Source organism: Oryctolagus cuniculus, chromosome 12 (assembly GCF_051225735.1).
Source record: "Oryctolagus cuniculus isolate XC-2025 breed Fujian yellow rabbit chromosome 12, ASM5122573v1, whole genome shotgun sequence".
Classification (NCBI taxonomy): Eukaryota; Metazoa; Chordata; class Mammalia; order Lagomorpha; family Leporidae; genus Oryctolagus; species Oryctolagus cuniculus.
The window spans coordinates 87,769,261-87,789,268 of record NC_142878.1 but is presented as its reverse complement, the minus strand read 5'-3'; the positions used below and the strand labels follow the sequence as shown (position 1 = coordinate 87,789,268).

The 20,008-nt window shown below is 43.7% G+C and overlaps 1 protein-coding gene across 6 annotated transcripts in view; it reads right to left on the bottom strand.

Moving 5' to 3' along the window:
- ZNF609 (zinc finger protein 609) overlaps positions 1 to 20,008 on the bottom strand; it is a 224,996-nt gene that overhangs the window by 106,544 nt on the left and 98,444 nt on the right. The gene's annotated exons all lie outside the window — the stretch shown is intronic.

Below are 20,008 nucleotides of genomic sequence, written 5' to 3'. Positions count from 1 at the left end.
CCACGCAGCTCCGGCCATTGCAGCCATTTGAGAAGTGAACCAACGGTCCTCTCTAACGCTTTCAAATAAATAAAATAAATCATTAAAAAAAAAAAAAAAGGGAATCTGAGAGGGAGGAGGAGGAAGGGTTGGAGTATGGGGAGAAGGGAAGTTGTTCCTAAATCTGTATGTATGAAATATATGAAACCTGTATAACTTAAATAAAATTAAAAGATGAGCACACTGGAAAAAAAAAAAAAAAAGACAGTTCTCAAAATAAGACAAACCAATTGCAAATAGGTTCATGCAAAAAAATTGAACACATCACTGATCATTAAGGAAATGCAAATTAAAACCACAATGCAGGCCGGTGTGCGGCTCAATAGGCTAATCCTCTGCCTGCAGCATCGGCACTAAGGGTTCTAGTCCAAGTTGGGGCACCAGATTCTGTCCCAGTTGCCCCTCTTCCAGGCCAGCTCTCTGCTGTGGCCCGGGAGGGCAGTGGAAGATGGCCCAAGTCCTTGGGCCCTGCACCCACATGGGAGACCAGGAGAAGCACCTGGCTCCTGGCTTCGGATCAGCTCAGTGTGCCAGCTGCAGCATGCTGCCGGAGCGGCCATTGGGGGGTAAACCAAGGGAAAAAGGAAGACCTTTGTCTCTCTCTCCTCACCGTCCACTCTGCCTGTCCGGAAAAAAAAAAAAAAAGCCCATAATGCAATACACATTAGAATGGCTATTATTAAAAAGAGATAAATGGGTTTTGTTTGTTTTTGACAGGCAGAGTTAGACAGTAAGAGAGACAAAGAGAGAGTTACAGACAGTGAGAGACAGAGAGAAGGGTCTTTCTTCCGTTGGTTCAACCCCCCCAAATGGCCACTATGGCCGGCGCTGCGCTGATCTGAAGCCAGGCGCCGGGTACTTCCTCCTGGTCTCCCATGTGAGTGCGGGGACCCAAGCACTTGGGCCATCCCCAGCTGCCCTCCCGGGTCACAGCAGAGAGCTGGACTGGAAGAGGAGCAACCAGGACTAGTACCCAGAGCCCCAACTGGGACTAGAACCTGGAGTGCTGGCGCCGCAGGCGGAGGATTAGCCAAGTAAGCCACAGCACCGGCCCAGCTAAGTGTTCTTAAGGATGTGGAGAGAAGAGAACCTTTGTATACTGTTGGTGGGAATGTAAATCAGTACATCCATAATAGAAAACAGTATGGAAGTTCCTCAAAAAATTAAAAATAGATTACGTGATCCACCTATCTAATTACAGGTATAGTTTCAAAGGAAATGTAATCAATATACCAAGGAGATATTTGCACAACATTGTTCATTGCTAAGATATGGAATCAGTGTGTCTATCAAAGAACACAAGTGCACCCACAATGGAATCTTCTTTAGTCTTAAAAAGAGGGAAATTCTGTCACTTGTGAGAACATGAAGGAACCCAGAGAATATGATGCTAAGTAAAACAGTAAGAAATACAGTACTGCCTGCATGATCTCACTTATATGTGAAATTAAAAAGTCAACTCAGAAAAGCACAAAGTACTCTAGTAGCTACCAGGGGCTGGGTAGGACTGGTGAGATGTTGGTCAAAGGATATCAACTTTCAGTTAGAGAAGAGAGTAGTAACTTCAGATCTACTGTACAACATGGTGATTATAACAATGTAATGTGCATGTGGAAATTCCTGAGAGAGTAGATTTTAAATGCTCTCACTATAAAAAAATAAGCATATGATGTAATGGATGGATATGTTCATTAGCTTGGCCTAGCCAAAAAAATATATATCTTTTGTCAATTAAAACAACCTAATTAGAGAAGACAAAATTAAATACTGTAACAACATATTTTCTTGGGAAATATTTCCAACGAACAGTCAAGTACAATCGCTAATCAAATCAGAATTTTACATTCTAAAACTAAGTCAGTGTATTTGTATGTGTGCAAGATATTTGAGATATTCTCCTCAAAAATTAATCAATGCTTCTAGCACAATGCAGTTTCATAAAACTGTAGATTCTCCTGAAAAAACCCTTGCCCTTCCCATAAAGGTGCCTTTTAGGTTTTTCCAAACCAACTTAGAATGAATATTTACTTTTTTCCCCAAGATTTATTTATTTACTTGAAAGGCACAGTTACACTGAGAGAGAGAGAGAGAGATCTTCCATCTGCTGGTTCACTCCTCAAACTCCGAAGTCAGGATCCAGCAGCTTCCTCCAGGCCTCCAATGTGGGTGCAGGGGCCCAAGCACTTGGGCCACCCTTTGCTGCCCTCCCAGGTGCACCACCAGGGAGCTGGATTGGGAGTGGAGCAGTCAGGACCAGGATGCTGGCACCACAGGCAGTGGCTTTACCTGCTATGCCACAGTGCTGGACCCATGAATATTTATTTTTAAAACTTTAAGGTAGCTTTTGCAAAATAAGTTTGTGGCAAGAAATGTTTAAACATGTAAAGCATAAAGCAGGAAAAATCAATAGTGAGCCCAGTCTCAAAGAAAACACTTGCAAACATTTTCCAAAAGATTTATTTACTTATTTGAAAGGCATAGTTACAGACAGAGAGGAACAGAGAGAGCCAGAAAAGCATCTTTTTTTTTTTTTTAAGATTTATTTTTATTTATTTTAAAGAGTTACAGAGAGAGGTAGAGAGAGAGAGAGGTCTTCCATCCGCTGGTTCACTCCCCGGATGTGCTGGCACCAAAGAAAGGCTTCTTACATACACTAGTTCACTCCTCAGATGGCTGTAATGCCTGAGGTTGGCCTAGGCTGAAGCCAGGAGCCTGAAACTCCATCCATGTATCTCACATGGTGGCAGGGGCCCAGGCATATGATCCATCTTTTGCTGTATATCCAGGCACATTAGAAGGGAGCTGAATGGGAAGTAGAACAGGCAGGAATTGAACCAGTGCTCCCATGGAATGCTGGTGGCACAGGTGCTGGCTTAACCAGCTGTGGCATAATGCCAGCCCTAAATGTTTTATATTTAACTTCAAAAGGAAAAGAAAATTAGAAGCAGTCATTTGGCACAGTGGTTAAGACACTCCAATATGAGATGTCTCTGTTACAGGTGGCTTAACCTACTGCACCACAAAGCCAGCCTTGAGATCCATTTTGAATAAAATTTTGCACATCGTATATGCTGTAGATAGAAATTCACCTTTTTGGGGCCGGCACTGTAGCATAGTAGGTAAAGCCACCACCTGCAGTGCCAGCATCTATATGGGTGCCAGTTGGAGTACTGGACTACTCCACTTTCCATTCAGCTCTCTGCTATGGCCGGGAAAGCAGTAGGAGATGGCCCAAGTTCTTGGGCCCCTGCACCCACATGGGAGACCAAGAAGAAGCTCCTGGCTTCGGATAGGTCCAGCTCTGGCCATTGCAGCCATCTGGGGAGTGAACCAGCGGATGGAAGACTTCTCTCTCTCTCTCTGATTCTGCCTCTCTGTAACTCTGCCTTTCAACTTCCAGCACCACTTTTAAAAACTATCTGTTCTCCATTAAATTGCTTCTATACTTCTGTTAAAAAAAAAAAAAAAAGTCAACTGATCGTTTATATGTAAAAAAAAATCTCCAAATTTCTTCCACTGATCAATTTGGCTTTCTGTTGCAGCAATTTTTTTTTTTTTTAAACTAAAGAAATGTTTTTGAAAGTTTTCTTGGCCGGCACCACGGCTCACTAGGCTAATTCTCTGCCTGCGGCACCAACACCCTGAGTTCTAGTCCCAGTTGCTCCTCTTCCAGTCCAGCTCTCTGCTGTGGCCTGGGAGGGCAGTGGAGGATGGCCCAAGTGCTTGGGCCCTGCACCCGCATGGGAGACCAGGAGGAAGCACCTGGCTCCTGGCTTCGGGTCGGTGCAGTGCGCCAGCAGTAGCAGCCATTTGGGGGGTGAACCAATGGAAAAAGGAAGACCTTTCTCTCTCTCTCTAACTCTGCCTGTCAAAATAAATAAATAAATAAATAAAAGTTTTCTTAAGATTTATTTTTATTCTATTTAAAAGGTAGACTTAGAGAGAGAAGGAGAGACATCTACTTCCATTCCCGAAATGGCTGCAACAGCTGGGGCTGGGTCAGTCTGAAGCATGGAGCCAGGAATGCCATCAGGGTCTCCCACATGGGTGCAGGGGCCCAAGCACTTGGGTTATCCTCCACAGCTTTCTCAGGTACATCAGCAGGGAGCTGGATTGAAAGTGGAACAGCTGGCACTGGAACTAACAATGGCAATGATATGGGATGCTGGTGTTATAAGCAGCAGCTTAACCTGCTATACCATAATGTCAGCCCTGCCTTATACATCTTTTGCTAGGTTTAATGCTATTATTGTAAATGGTATTTTAAAAAATTTCAGTTTGATTGCCAGTATATACAATTTTTAGACACTGAGATTCTGTGCTGCAGTGTAAATAAACTTGCATATTAATTCTAATATTTTGTGGTTTCATCAGATCAGTGCAGTGCGCCGGCCATTGGAGGGTGAACCAACGGCAAAAGGAAGACCTTTCTCTCTCTCTCTAACTGTCCACTCTGCCTGTAAAAAAAAAAAAAAAAGATTTATTTATTTGAAAGGTGGAGTTATATATATAAAGAGAGAGAGACAGAGATCTCCCATCAACTGATTCACTCCCCAAATGGCCACAACGGCCAGGGCTGGGCTAGACTGAAACCAGGAGCCACGAACTTTTTCTGAGTCTCCCATGCGGGTACAGAGGCCCAAACACTTGGGCCATATTCCGTTGCTTTCCCAGGAGCATTAGCAGAGAGCTGGATTGGAAGTGGATCAGCCAGGACTTGAACTGGTGCCCATATGGGATGCTGGCATTGCAGACGGTGTCTTTACCCACTATGCCACAATGTGGGCCTCTCTATAGCATTTTCTATATAGATGATCATATCATCTACTAATACAGTTTTAGTTCATCCTTTTCAATCTAGATATATGTCTCATTTCTTTGTCTTATCAGATTAGCTAGGGGTTTCAGAGCAATAATGAACAGAAGTGGTGAGAGAAGAGATCCTTATCTTGGTCCTTCCTATGTTAAGAAAAAAAGTTGGGGATGGCGCCGTGGCTCACTTAGTTAATCCTCCGCCTGTGGTGCTGGCATCCCATACGGGTGCCAGGTTCTAGTCCCGCTTGCTCCTCTTCAAGTCTAGCTCTCTGCTGTGGCCTGGGAAGGCAGTGGAGGATGGTCCAAGTGCTTAGGCCCTTGCACCTGCATGGGAGACCAGGAGGAAGCACCTGGCTCCTGGCTCTGGATTGGCGCAGCTCCGGCCATTGCGGCCATTTGGGGAGTGAACCAACGGAAGGAAGACCTTTCTTTCTGTCTCTCTCTCTCACTGTCTATGACTGGGAAAGTGACCGAGGCAGAGAGAAGAGCCAGTGCCAAGGCCTTGAGGCAGAAGTGAGCCTGGCGGGTCGGAGCAACAGCACAAAGGCTGTGTGGTGGGAACACAGCGGGTCAGACGGTACTGCAGCAAGCGAAGTCAGGGAGTGCGTGGAGCCCAGCTGTATTGGGTTGTTCAGGCCATTGTCAGAACTTTGGTCTTCCTCTGGGTGAAGTGGGAACCATCGGAGGGCTTTAAGCAGAAGAGGTGCCATGATCTGACTTGAGTTTTAACATGATCCCTCCTGCTGCCATGGGGAGGAGAGACCGAAGGGAGGCAAGACTAGAAATGGAATCCACATGGCAGCAGAGGGGGCTAGGATTAGGGAGACAGCAGGGAAGAGGATGAGGAACAGTTCGATTCTGGGTACATTTGGAAGGCGAAGCCTAGGCTCACTAATGGAGTGATTACTAATGGGGAGTCAGAGAGAGAGGAATCAAGGTTTCTGGCCTGAGCAATTAGAATGCAATTGCCATTTCCTGAGATGGAGAAGGCTGGGAGGGTGGGCACAGGTGGGTGGTTGGGGTGGTCAGTGGGATTTACCTGTCAAATAAATTAACAACAAAAAATAATTCAGTTTTTCACTATTGGATGTGGTTTCACGGAAGATTAACCTTTATCAGAAGAGGCTTTCCTCTCCAGTTTCCTCAGCAGGATGAGCAAATGGGCTAGTGAGGCAATCACTTTGGTGCAAAATTTAAGGGGATACCAAAAAATTCAGTAATAATGATAAATAATATCTTATGTAATATTTTAAAAATACAAATTAATACAAAAAAGCCACAATAAAAAAATAAAGATTCAATCAATATTATTTTTTCCTTTTGTCTCTGGCTCCAGTATGATTCTGCAAGGCACTGTATTGAAGCCATGAGGATAAATGAAGGGCAGGTACAAAAGGCAGAAGGAAAAGCATTCACAAAGGCTTGAAGGTAAGAATGTCTTGAGTGTTTAAGGAGTATTAAGGAAGCTAGTATGATAGCAAAAGAGTGAGAGAGGTTGAGGAGACAGTAGATGAGGTCAGAATGGAAACAGGCACTCAATGGTATAAGTGACTGTAAATACTGGGTTGTTCTAAATGATACAGGAAGCCACCACAGAGTTTTAAGCAAAGAGTAAAATAATCTGGGGCTGGTGCTGTGGCGCAGTGGGTTAAGGCCCTGGCCTGAAGCACCAGCATCCCATATGGACGCTGGTTTGAGTCTGGCTGCTCCACTTCCGATCCAGCTCTCTGCTATGGCCTGGGAAAGCAGTAGAAGATGGCCCAAGTCTTTGGGCCCCTGCACCCATGTCAGAGACCTGGTGGAAGCTCCTGGCTCCTGGCTTTGGATGGGCGTAGCTCTGGCCATTGCAGCCAATTGGGGAGTGAACCATCGGATGGAGGACCTCTGTCTCTCTCTGCCTCTCCTCTGTGTAACTCTTTCAAATAAAAATAAATAAATAAATAAACTTTTTTTTTTTTTTTTTTTTTACAAAAAAGAGTAAAATAATCTGATATGCTTTAAACTCTGGCTGCTATATTGAGAAAAGGCAACAGGGCACTAAAGACAGGGAGCCCTGTAAGATGCTACTAGAATAATCCAAAAGAGGCTAAACGGTAGTTTAGGCTGGTAGCAGTGGAGGTAATAAGAAGAGTTTGAATAGAAAATATATTAAACAGAGAGCTAGTAGCATTTGATGGTGGATTGGATGAGGGAAGAGAGAGTGAGCATTCAAGGACTCTTTGACCCAAGCAATTAGAAAAACAGATTGAGGCAGGATTAGTTTTGGGGAAAGAAAGCCAGGAGCTGGTTTTGGACATAGTAAGTTTGTAATGCTTACCACACAGCTAAGTGGAAATGTCAAGCAGGCGAATGAATATATTAGACAGTAAATTTCAAGTTGTCAGCATATCAATGCAAGCAGAGAAGATAACAAAGAGTGGTTAGGACAGAATAAGTAGTCTCAGAATGGGGCCCTGGGGCTCCTGGGCATTCAGAGGCTGCAGCCCAGTAGAGCGTAGCTGCTCTGTCCTGCCATGTGAAACCCTTCACCTGCTTACAGTGCAGCAGGATGACCCTCACCAGACGCCAGTGCCATGCTCTTAGACGTCTCACCCCCTTGAACTGTGAGCTAAATGAAAAGAAAGGAAGGAAGCAAAAAGTCAGACAAGCAGCAAAGGAGACTGAGTCGAAGGTGTGGGGGAAAAAAGTCAGGAGAATGTGGAATTCTGGAAGTAAAGAGAATATATGCAGGAGAGAGTAATCAAATTTGCTGAAATATCAAATAAGAAAGAGAACTGAGGATTACCAAGGAAGCACAAAGACATCAGAGAGTGAGAAAATGTGTGAGAACCAAAAATTTGATAAAGGACTTATATCCAGGAAGAGTGGACAGTGAGAGAGAGAGACAGAGAGAAAGGTCTTCCTTTTGCCATCGGTTCACCCTCCAATGTCTGCCACAGCTGGCGCGCTGCGGCTGGCGCACTGCGTTTATCTGAAGCTAGGAGCCAGGTGCTTCTCCTGGTCTCCCATGGGGTGCAGGGTCCAAGCACTTGGGCCATCCTCCACTGCCTTCCTGGGCCACAGCAGAGAGCTGGCCTGGAAGAGGGGCAACCGGGACAGAATCCGGCGCCCCGACCGGGACTAGAACCCGTTGTGCTGGCGCCGCTAGGTGGAGGATTAGCCTATTGAGCCGCAGCGCCGGCCATAAAGAACTCTTAAAACTCAATAATGAGGGGCTGGCACTGTGGCGCAGTAGGCTAAACCTTCGCCTGCAGCACCAGCATCTCATATGGGCACCCATATGGTTCATCTCGGCTTCTCTTCTTCCAATGCAGCTCTCTGTCTATGGCCTGGGAAAGCAGTGGAAGATAGCCCAAGCACTTGGGCCCCTGCCTAAAATGTCAACCACCTGATGAATGGATAAACCAAATGGGGTATATATCTATACAAGAGAATATTACTAGACCATAAAAAGGTATAGTATCCATGAAGGATTGTTACAGGAGGCCCCCAATGGACACCAAAATCCACATTTGCTCATGTCTCTTACATAAAATGTAGTAGTAGCTGCATATAACCTAAGCATGTCTTCCTGTACATTTTAAATCATCTATAGATTATTACCTAATATAATACATACATATAACTTTATTTACATGAATCCAGCACAGCACTTTGATTTTATGGAACTTTTCCCCATATAGTTCCCTTTTTCTTTTTTAAAGATTTATATATTTATTTGAAAGGCAGAGAGAGAGAAGTAGAGTCAGAGAGAGAGATACCTTCTATCTGCTGGTTCACCCTGCAAATGGCCACCAACAGCTGAGGCTGGACCAAGCTGAAGCCAGGAGCCAGGAGCTTCTTGTGCATCTCCCACATTGGCACAAGGGCCCAAGTACTTAGGCCATCGTCCCAGGAACATTAGCAGAGAGCTGGGTGGGAATTAGAGCAGCTGGGAATTGAACTGGCACTCATATGGGATGCTGGCATTGCAGGCAATGGCTTTACCTGTTATAATACAATGTCAGCCCCTCCCATATATTTTTGACCTGTGCTTGGTTAAATTCATAGATGTGGAACCTAGGGAAATGGAGAGCCAAATGTACTGATACATGCTGTAATGTGAATGAACTTTAAAAACAGTAGTTAAATGGAATGAAGCCAGACACAAAGGCCATAACAGTGATTCCATTTACAAATAATGTGCAGAATAGGCAAATTCATAGACTCAGAAAGTACAGTAGTGGTTTCCAAGGTTAGAAGAAAGCAGGAATGGGGAGTGAGTACTAATCAGCAGTTTCTTTTTATGATTTTTTTTTAAAAAGTATGCTTTTATTTATTTGGAAGCAGAGCAACAGAGAGAGGGAGGGACAGAAAAAAAGAAAAAGAGAGAGAGCGAGAGAGATCCTTCATCTGCCAGTTCACTCTTCCATGGCTGGGCCAGGCTGAAGCCAGGAGCCAAGAACTCTGTATGTGTCTCCCATGTGGGTAGCAGAAAACAAAGTGCTGGAACCATTCTGCTGCTTCCCAAAGTGCACATTAGAAGGATGTTATATCAGAAGTAGAGGAGCCAGGATGTGAACAAGGCACTTGATATGGAATGCTATGGGATGTGGATGTCCTAAGTGCAACTTAGGATATAAAACTGACAATGTTTTAAACTAAGTTTTTTGTTTGTTTGTTTGTTTGTTTTTTACATTTTCCTCTCAGGCCTGTAGTTATTATTTAATGGCTAAAGTTAACATGCACATAGTTTTAAGAATCACAGTTCTACCAAGTTAATTAAGAAAAATAAGAGCTCTCACCTCTGTTGCTGCCCTACTTCTGCTCCACACAGGCACAGCTTTTGCACATCTAATTATGTTAGAATTGATCTCTATGTTTCTAAATTACATGCTAGTGTTATTACCTCTTGATTTTCCAGTCTGGGGAATTATTTATTGATTTTCCCTTTGGAAGATGATGATTTAGATCTCTTTTCTCCTTCTGAACCTATAATACACATGCATCCTTTGTACCTCCCCACACATGCTTTATAATGACATTGTAATTTTGAATAGTTCACTACTCAGTGTGCATTATAATGACTATGTAAGCCTATTCACACCTGAGCTCTACAGTAAACTGTGATTCCTTTTCCTTTCTGACAACAGCTGCTTTTACTGTAAATTTATATCATTTTTATTTATTTGCTTAGGTTTCTATGTATTTATCAATAGGTTACCCCAGGAAAGTTATCATTTTCTAAATTTTCTTTCAAGACATTCAGACCCATCAAGTATTCTATTTCATTTTCCTAAAAAAGTCTATATTGGAGATTCTAGACTTTCTTTAACCTGCACTGGCTGCCATCTTAGTGCTGGTAAACAGTTATTTTCAATGAAATTTCCATTCAGTGTTTTGAGGATTCCCTTAGTCTTTCTGTTTATCGGATTTCTTGTTGCCTCTATCATGTCTTACTCTTTCCTGGTTCATATCCTCATTTTGTGAGGAATATCTTCCAGTAACTTCCCAGAATGGTACATGGGAGGTAAATGTTTTAAGATACTGCAAGCTTATTCTATCTAGCCCCATTCTTAGTTATAACTTTTTTTTTTTTTTAACAGGCAGAGCGGACAGTGAGAGAGAGAGAGAGAGGGAGAGAGAGAGAAAGGTCTTCCTTTCTTTTCCATTGGTTCACCCCACAGTGGCCGCCGCTGCCGGCGCGCTGCGGCCGGCACACCACGCTGATCCGAAGCCAGGAGTCAGGTGCCTCATGGTCTCCCATGTGGGTGCAGGGCCCAAGGATTTGGACCATCTTCCACTGTACACCCTGGCCACAGCAGGAGAGCTGGAAAGGAAGAGGAGCAACCGGGAGAGAATCCAGCGACCGGGACTAGAACCCGGTGTGCCGGCGCCACAGGCGAAGGATTAGCCTATTGAGTCGTAGCGCCGGCCCAGATATAACTTCTAACACTGACTTGTACTGACTTTCTTTTTAACTTCTAGAACAAAATCTGACAATGAACTCTGAATTGATATAGGAACTGAGAGGCACACAACTAGAGTTTATCTGAACTTATAATATACTTAAGTCAGTGTTAATGCTTAAAGAAAACATTGTGAAATTGGCACCAAGTAGGCACTGAATAAACAGTAGCTGTTATTCTCAATTTTATTAATTTCTCAAATATTTTATTTATTTATTTTGGAGGCAGCGAGACAGAGACAAAAAGGCAGGGTGATGGAGGAGGTGTAGGAGTGATGAAAAAGATCTTCCACCCATTGGTTCACTACCTAAATGCCCACGACCAAGGCTGGGCCAGGCTGAAGCCAGGAGCCTACAGGATGCATTAGCAAGAAACTCTATCAGAAGTAGAACAACTGGGACTCAAATTGGCACTCCAATATGAAATGCAGGCATCACAAGCAGCAGTTCAATCTGCTGGGCCACAACAGCAGCCCCAAGATCTTACTTTTCAATACTATTGCGCAATATAAGAAACTAGGGCTCCTTAGAGAAATGGCTAATCGGAGCAGGGCAGGAAATATACCAGATGAGTCTACAGCATCTTATAGTTCAGAAGGTAAGAAAGTGCCCAAATAAAAACAGTAGCACAGATACACACACTGAGAGAGTATGTGTGGAAATTAAGTTAATGTAAATGAGCTATGGACTTATATTAATAATAATGCACAAATACTGGCTCACTGATTCTAACAAATTATACCAATAATAAGCAATGTTAATAATAGCGACAACTGGGTATAGAATATATTGGAACCATGCTATCTTCTCAGCTTTTCTGTGAGTCTAAAAACAAAGACCATTAAAAGAAAAATCAGAGCCAGCGCCTTGGCGTAGCAGGTAAAGCCGCTGCCTGCATTGCTAGCATCCCATATGGGCTCCAGTTCAAATCCTGGCTGATCCACTTCCAATCCAGCTCCTGCTAATGTGCCTGGGAAAGCAGTAGAGAATGGTCCAAGTCTTGGGGTCCCTGCACCCATGTGGGAAACCCGGAAGAAGTTCCTAGCTTCTGGCTTCAGCTCCAGCCATTGCAGCCATATGGGGAGTGAACTAGTGGATGGAATACCTCTCTCTCTCTGTAAGTCTGCCTTTCAAAAAATTAAGTCTTAAAAAAAAGAAAAGAAAGAAAAACCAATAATGATATCCATCCTCAGGTCAGAATGGGACTTAACCGAATCAGCATAGTGTTGCAAACTTCCCCTACTTAAAGAAAAATTGGGGGCAGCGGCTGTGGTGTAGTAGATTAAGCCTCTGTCTAGGGCACTGGAATCCCATATGGGTGCCAGTTCAAGTCCCAGCTGCTCCACTTCCAATCCAGCTCTTTGTTAACGGTCTGGTAAGGCAGCAGAAGCTCCTGGCTCCGGTCTGGCCCAGCTCTGGCTGTTGCAGCCATTTGGGGAGTGAATCAGTGGATGGAATGTCTCTCTGTAAATTTGCCTCTCAAATAAATAAATAAATCTTAAAAAAAAAAAAAAAAAAAAAAAAAAAGAGGCGGGCCGGCGTGGCTCACTAGGCTAATCCTCTGCCTGCGGCACCAGCACCCCGGGTTCTAGTCCCGGTTGGGGCACCGGTTCTGGCCCAGTTGCTCCTCTTCCAGTCCAGCTCTCTGCTGTGGCCCGGAAAGGCAGTGGACAATGGCCCAGGTCCTTGGGCCCTGCACCCGCATGGGAGACCAGGAGGAAGCACCTGGCTCCTGGCTTCGGATTGGCACAGCATGCCTGCTGCAATGCGCAGGCCGTAGCGGTTACTTGGGGGCGGGGGGGTGTGAACCAACAGAAAAAGGAAGACTTTTCTCTCTGTCGCTCTCTCTCACACTAACTCTGCCCGTCAAAAAAAAAGGGGGGGGGGATTGGAGGCCCACATTTTGGTATATCAGGTAAAGCCGCCACCCATGATGCAGGCACCTCATATGGTGCCAGTTTGAGTCTCGGCCACTGCACTTCTAATCCTAATGGCCTGGGAAAGCAGCAGAAGATGGCCCAAATGCCTTGGCCCCTGCACCAACGTGGGAGACCTGGAAGTAGCTCCTGGCTCTTGCCTTCAGACCAGCCCAGCTCCAGCCATTGCAACCATTTGAGGAGTGATCCAGCGGATGGAAGATTTCTTTCTCTCTCTGTCTCTCCTTCTAACTCTGCCTTTCAAATAAATAAATCTTAGAAAAGAAAAAAGAGAGAAAAAAAAAAAAAAGAAGGAAAGGAAGGCAGGAAGAAAGAAACAAAGAAAGGAAGAAAGAAAATTTTGGAACTTATTATCTAGGCATTTAACTAACTTCAGATCAGCTGCCTAATAATCATAAATATAAAGCCACCTAAGGTTCAAAGTATTTTTTTACATATCACAATCAAGTAGCCTAAGAGAATGAACACCTAGCAATAAATGTGAATGACCTGACAACAGAATTGTGGGATAGGGTAATTTAATGCAAAAATTTCAGATTAATTCCAACATCCTAGTTTTGCTTTAAACTAATACAAAAGCAGATAAAAATATTTGGAATCTATCACATCCTAAGAGAGTAGTACCTACCAGAAAAAAATGAAGCCGCCACATACTGAATCTGGGCTAGCATTATCCCCAGGCCAGGACTACTCAAAGTGAGGTCCTGAGCCTGGCAACATCAGCGCTTCCTGGGGGCTTAAATGCTGCGATTCAGTCCTGTTAACATACCCAGATTCATGCTGGTGCCGCGGCTCACTAAGCTAATCCTCCGCCTTGCAGCGCCGGCACACCGGGTTCTAGTCCCGGTCGGGGCGCCGGATTCTGTCCCGGTTGCCCCTCTTCCAGGCCAGCTCTTTGCTGTGGCCCGGGAGTGCAGTGGAGGATGGCCCGAGTACTTGGGCCCTGCACACGCATTGGAGACCAGGATAAGCACCTGGCTCCTGCCTTCGGATCAGCGCGGTGCGCCGGCCGCAGCGTGCCGGCCACGGTGGCCATTGGAGGGTGAACCAATGGCAAAGGAAGACCTTTCTCTCTGTCTCTCTCTCTCACTGTCCACTCTGCCTGTTAAAAAAAAAAAAACACACACACACACACACACACACACACACACACACAAACCCAGATTCTTTTCCACAGAAATCTCTGGATTTAGTTTTGACTTTTCTGAATTTCAAAATTTGTTATTTCCTTCTTGTTCCTTCTTAGTTAAAAATGAAAAGCACTTTCTGTATCACTAACAAAAGCAATTCAGCAAGATTCATTTCTACATACTATACTGCCAAATATAAGCCCTATTAATGAACAGCACAAGGGACCAAGGCCTGGCTTGGTAAAATGATTAGAGTGTCAGGAGAAATCCACTCCACAAGCTGCTGCTTTCAGAAAAATTTATTTAACTATAGCCACAGGTCCCCCCTTCCTCTAGCTTCAAAATCAGATGTTCACCCAACTCTAGCAGCAAGATGAAGACCTTAGAGGGCCCTGACAGCAAACCACAGAGGCTACAGACACATCTCATCTTAATTGCATCAGCAACTGCTAAGCAATTAATGAAAGAAAGAGGGAGGGAGCATCAGGGCACAGAGAAAAGGGACTTGAGCAATCCTATGGAAATACTTCATCCTCACTCCAAGGAGAGCAGGTTATTTATAGCAGCTCACAAAGCATCAAACCTTTGCATGTGAACTCCCAGGCAGCAACAAAGCTACACAGTCTAAATTTCCTGTTGCTTACAGTTTTATATGTCCTATATTCTTCCCTGTAGCCAACAACGAAGGTGAGGGAGGGAGAAAGCCAACAGATCAAGCGAGTGATTTAGCTATTAAGTCCCTTGGGCAAATTCTATGCATTGCCCAATATAGGCTATGAGGATCAGTAAATACCAAGTAGTAACAGCAGTGATTCATCAGAAGCCTGCATGGACTAGGCCTAGGGCAAGGTGGGACAGGAACTCCATTAATAAACCCCTGCAGGTTCCTTCTTTTTCAAACAGTATCCTTATCCTATCATGGAAGAGAAAGGCAATGAGATAAAAACTGCCAACAAAACCTCTTTGAGAGAAAGTGTATTCTCAAATGTGGCCTAGGGTGCCAAGAAAACATCAGCATGAAGGAGAAACAAAAGCTCAAACAGTAATTTAATGCCAAGATTCCAGCTGTCATCTCCTTGGTGAAAAGGGACCCTAAATCACAATTATCAGTGAAGGCTAGCGTTTCTTCTGGGGAGTGAGTGAGAGCATAAGTTGATGAAAAATGAGATGATCTTGATTAATTCATAAAGGAAATTCCTAAACAAAATAATGTTCAAGTGCTCTCATTTTCCCCTTCATTCACCATTCAATCGCAAAGAACTGAGGTACTGGATTTCTTGCAATAGCCCTGACTAAAAATTCCATGCTACTCTAGATTTGGGGCTGCAAGAAAATATGGCCATTTTATATATAGTTCATTCCAAAGCAATCAACAAAACACAGTGCTTGCTAGAACATGGTAAACCTACATATGCAGACAAAATGAAAAGCCAAATAGACAAGGATGAAAATAAGCAGGAGATGGATCTTTAAGTAAAAAAAAACAAAAAAACAAACAAACAAAAAAAAACCTCTTAAAACAACTAACTTGAACTATGACTCACTCTACAACAGAATTACTTCCACAGCATATTAAAAATACAGAAAACTTTGGTTCAATGAAAAAGCAATCCATTGGACTTCACAGCTGACTGCTACTAAGGGGGGGAAAAAAAACAACAAACTCCTTATAATTCCTTACCTGATCTGGTTTTGCCTACCTTGTCACCTCATAACTTGCCTCTCACTCTAATTTATTTCATCATTCCACAAATATTTACTCAGTGCCTGCTACATGCTGGCACTGTTCTAGGTACTCTGAATGCATTTGGGGCTGCCATGGAATGGTTGCTCAATTCCATCTTGTATAATTGGCTGAGGAGGCAAGAGCAGGCTGAAATCCAGGTCATGCTTTGCTAGCTAAACTGCATGTCCAGATGTGGACCCACAACCTTTTGGAAATCAACTGTGACTTACAAGTTGCTCTGAAGATTAATTACAATTAATTAATTAAGATTAACTAATTAAAATGATAATAACAGTTGTTATTTATATAACTCTGACCACATACCAGGCATTATTTATGTGTTCTACATGTATTAACCCATTAAATCCATTCATTTAATTTAAAGTCCGAAGAACTGTCCTTAACACACAGTGAAGAAATGTTCGCTGTAATTCGTATTATCGGTTATGCTAAGACATGTAAGCCTTCTGACCTTCTGCCCCATTGAGGGTCCATGTTCAAAAGTTCCCTATTTTCCCTTTTAGGATTAACACTCTATAGAAGGAATTTGAGTGTCAAAATTAGCACTCAATTTGAGCAGTCATAGCTCATTCCTGGCATTACCATGGACTTTAAAAGACACAACTGCCCATATGAATCATATGCAAAAAGGTCACTGAAGGGCAAGTAATTCAGTAAAGCAGTATGTCACTGGGAGTCAAAATGCTCTGGATTCAGTCATTCACAGAATACACAGGTTATTCAGGTTAATCACTCATTTTACAAAACATAAAAATGAGGCTGGGGCCGGAGTTGTGATGTAGCAGGTAAAGCTGCTGCCTGCAGTGCTGGCATCCCATATGGGTGCCAGTTTGAGTCCTGGCTGCTCCACTTCCCATCCAGCTCTTTGCTACGGCCTGGGAAAGCAGAAGATGGTCCAAGTGCTTGGGCCTCTGCACCTGCATGGGAGACCTGGAAGAAGCTCCTGGCTCCCAGCTTAAGATCGGTGCAGCATTCGGCAAGAAGGCCTTCACAAATATGGCCCCTCAACTTTGGACTTTTCAGTCTCTAGAAACATGAACTGGATATGCCTTTCCAAATTACTCAGTCTACAGTAGACAGATATAGCAAAAATGGGCTATGACAAAAAAGGGACTAAGGCAGCAAGTTCTTTGAAATTTATTGAGGGGTCAGCATTGGAGCACAGTGGGTTAAGCTGCTGCCTGCAATGCCAGCACCTCGTGGGCATCGGTTCAAGTCTTGGTCGCTCCACTTCCGATCCACCTCCCTACCAATGTGCCTGAGAAAGCAGCAAAAGAAGGCCCAAGTACTTGAGCCCCCACACCCATATGGGAGACCCTAATGAAGCTCCCAGCTCCTGGCTTTGGCCTGGCCCAGCCCTGGTCATTGTAACCATCTGGGGAGTGAACCAGTAGATGGAACATTTCTCTTTCTTTAACTCTGCCTTTCAAATAAATAAATATTTTTTAAAAAACTTATTGAATTAACATGAATGAATGAATAAACTAACTGGTTAGTTATAAGTTCTTGGTGCTGGTATTGTCGCATAGCAGGTTAAGCTGCCACCTGCAGCATCTCATCCCGTGTGAGCACTTGTTCAAATCCTGGCTGCTCCACTTCTGATCCAGCTACCTGATAGTATGCCTAGGAAAGCAGTGGAAGATGGGCCAAGAGACTCCTGGTTTCAGAATGGCTCAGCTCTAGCCACTGTGAACTAATGGATGGAAGATCAATCTCTCTTTCTCAGATTTACTTGAAAAGCAGAGTTACAGATAGTGAAAAGGGGAGGGAGGGAGGAAGAGAGGAAGAGAGGGAGGGAGGGAGGGAGAAAGGGAGAAAGAGAGAAAGAGAGAAAGAGAGAGAGAGAAAGAAAGAGAGATAGAAAGATAGATAGATAGATAGATAGATCTCTTCCATCTGTTGGGTCACTCTCCAAATGGCTACAATGAGGGGGACTGGGCCAAGCCAGAGCCAGGAGATTCTTCCAGGTCTCCCATGTGGGTGTAGGAACCCAAGCACTTGGGCCATCCTCTGCTGCTTTCCCAGGCACATTAGTAGGAACTGGATCAGAAATGGAGCAACTGGGATTTGAGCCAGCGCCTATATGAGATGTCAGCATTGCAGGCAGTGGCTTTACCCCTATGCTACAATACCAGCCCCTCAACATAGTTTTCACATACTTAACAGAAGTACCCTCCACCTGCTTGAAAAAAAATTTTTTTATTTCTAAGTACAAAGAATGGCATTGGCTTTTAGCATTTATTAAGAAAAGATTTTCCTTGGGGAAAGAACATGTGGAAAATTAATAGGACATTGTTCTTAAGAGCTTTTCATAAGGTATCTCAAACATAAGGTAGGATTATCACTATCATTTTACCTACTCATAATTCAACAAATATTTATAAGGCATCCTTGATGTGTCAGGTATTTTTCTATAGTTACTGGAAATATAGAAAACAAAACAGTTGAGGTCTCAGCTCTCATGGTTCTCTTATACTGTTAGGAGGGAGTAAGATGAGACTATAACAAAACAGAAAATATCAAGAAAGGGATAACTGACAAAATGGAACTCAAACGCCATGACCATACAGATTATCTATGAGGTTACTTTAGGTAGCTGAAGGAAACTTAACTGAAATTAAACTGAAACCTGAAACCTGAATGACTAACAAGAGCCACTCTTTGTCCCAGAGGCAAGGCAGAGGCTGGAAGGAACAGTAAAAAGGGCCTAGACTAGGACAAGCTTCACATGTCTGAGGAACAGAAAAAAGACCAGTGTGGCTGGACCACAAAGAGGGGTGGTAAGAGTGGTTGAAATAGTATCTGAAAAGAAAGCCAAGTCATTGTAAAGCCTCAGAGAGGTTTAAGGCTTAGTTAAAATCACACAATTTGTTCCTGGCAAAGCTAGAATTTAACTCCAAAAGTCGATCCCCAAGTTCATGGTCTTTCCAGAACACTAGTCAACGTATCTCATTCATTATTCTGAATGGAGCCTAGCTCAGTGCTTTAAACACTGCAAATGTTTAGTAAATGCTTTATATTTTTTTATTCATCTGTTTTCATTTTATTTGAAAGGCAGAGAGACAGAAAGAAACAGAAAGATCATCCATCCATTGGTTAACTCCCTAAATGCCCCCAACGGCCAGGGCTGAGCCAGGCCAAAGCTAGGAGACTAGAACACAATCTCCCACATGGGTTGCAGGGACCCAACCACTTCAGCCATCACTTGCTGCTCCCAGTATGCACATTAGCAGGAAGTGGAGCTGGGGTTCAAACCAGGTACTATGACATGGAATGTCGATGTCCCAAGCATCTTAACTGTTGTGCCACATATCCACCCCAGTACATTTTTGTTCAGTATGTGTTCATTCAAAGGAAAGGAAAGGAAAAAAAATATATAAAAAACTTAGTATACCATTCTTCTTATCAATTCTGGTAAGAGAACTGTCAACTGCCTACTGCCTACCTAAACAGTGAAAACTCTTACTAAAGATTACTAGGATTTACAGCACTGATTCCTAATCTTGGCTGCACACTGGAATCGCCTGGGAAATTTCAAAGAACACTGATGTCTAGGTCTCCTTGCCCAAGAAATTCTGACTTATCTGGTCTGGGATATACGAGGATTGGGGAGCTTTTAAATGCTCCCCAAGTTATTCTAATGTGCAGCCCAAATTGAGACCCATTGCTTGATAGGTTCCCAAATTTAAAACTATATGAAATTCAAACAACTTTATCAATCGCTGCTGGGCATTAGGGCTATGGCAAAGTGAGAGGGCTAATTAAGGATAAGTAAAGTTACTGGAATGAGGAGAAATACATTTAAATAAGTGATTAAGGGGTTGGCACTGTGGCGTAGTGGGTAAAGCTGACACCTGCAGTGTTGGCATCCCCTATGAGCACCGGTTCGAGTCCCAGCTGCTCCACTTCCAATCCAGCTCTCTGCTATAGCCTGGGAAAGCAGTACAAGATGGCCCAATCCTTGGGCCCCTGCACCCACATGGGAAGACCCGGAGGAAGTTCCAGGCCTCGGATGGGTACAGCTCCAGCCGTTGCAGCCAATTGGGGAGTGAACCAGTGGATGGAAGACCTCTGTCTCTTTCTCTCTTTGCGTGTGTGTATAACTCTGACTTTCAAGTAAATAAAAATAAAATCCTTAAAAAAAATAAATAAGTAATTAAATGTTATTTTGCTATATCCCACACCAGCATACCTGGGGTTCAATTCCCAGCTCTTACTCCTGATTCCAACTTCTTGCCAATGCAGACTGTGGGAGGTAGCAGTGATGGCTCAAATAATTGGATGCCTGCCACTGATATGGGAAACCTAGATTGTTCCAGGCTCCTGGCTTCTGCCTGTACCCTGGCCTAGCCCTGACCACTGTGGGCATTTGGGGAGTGAACCAGATGTTAGG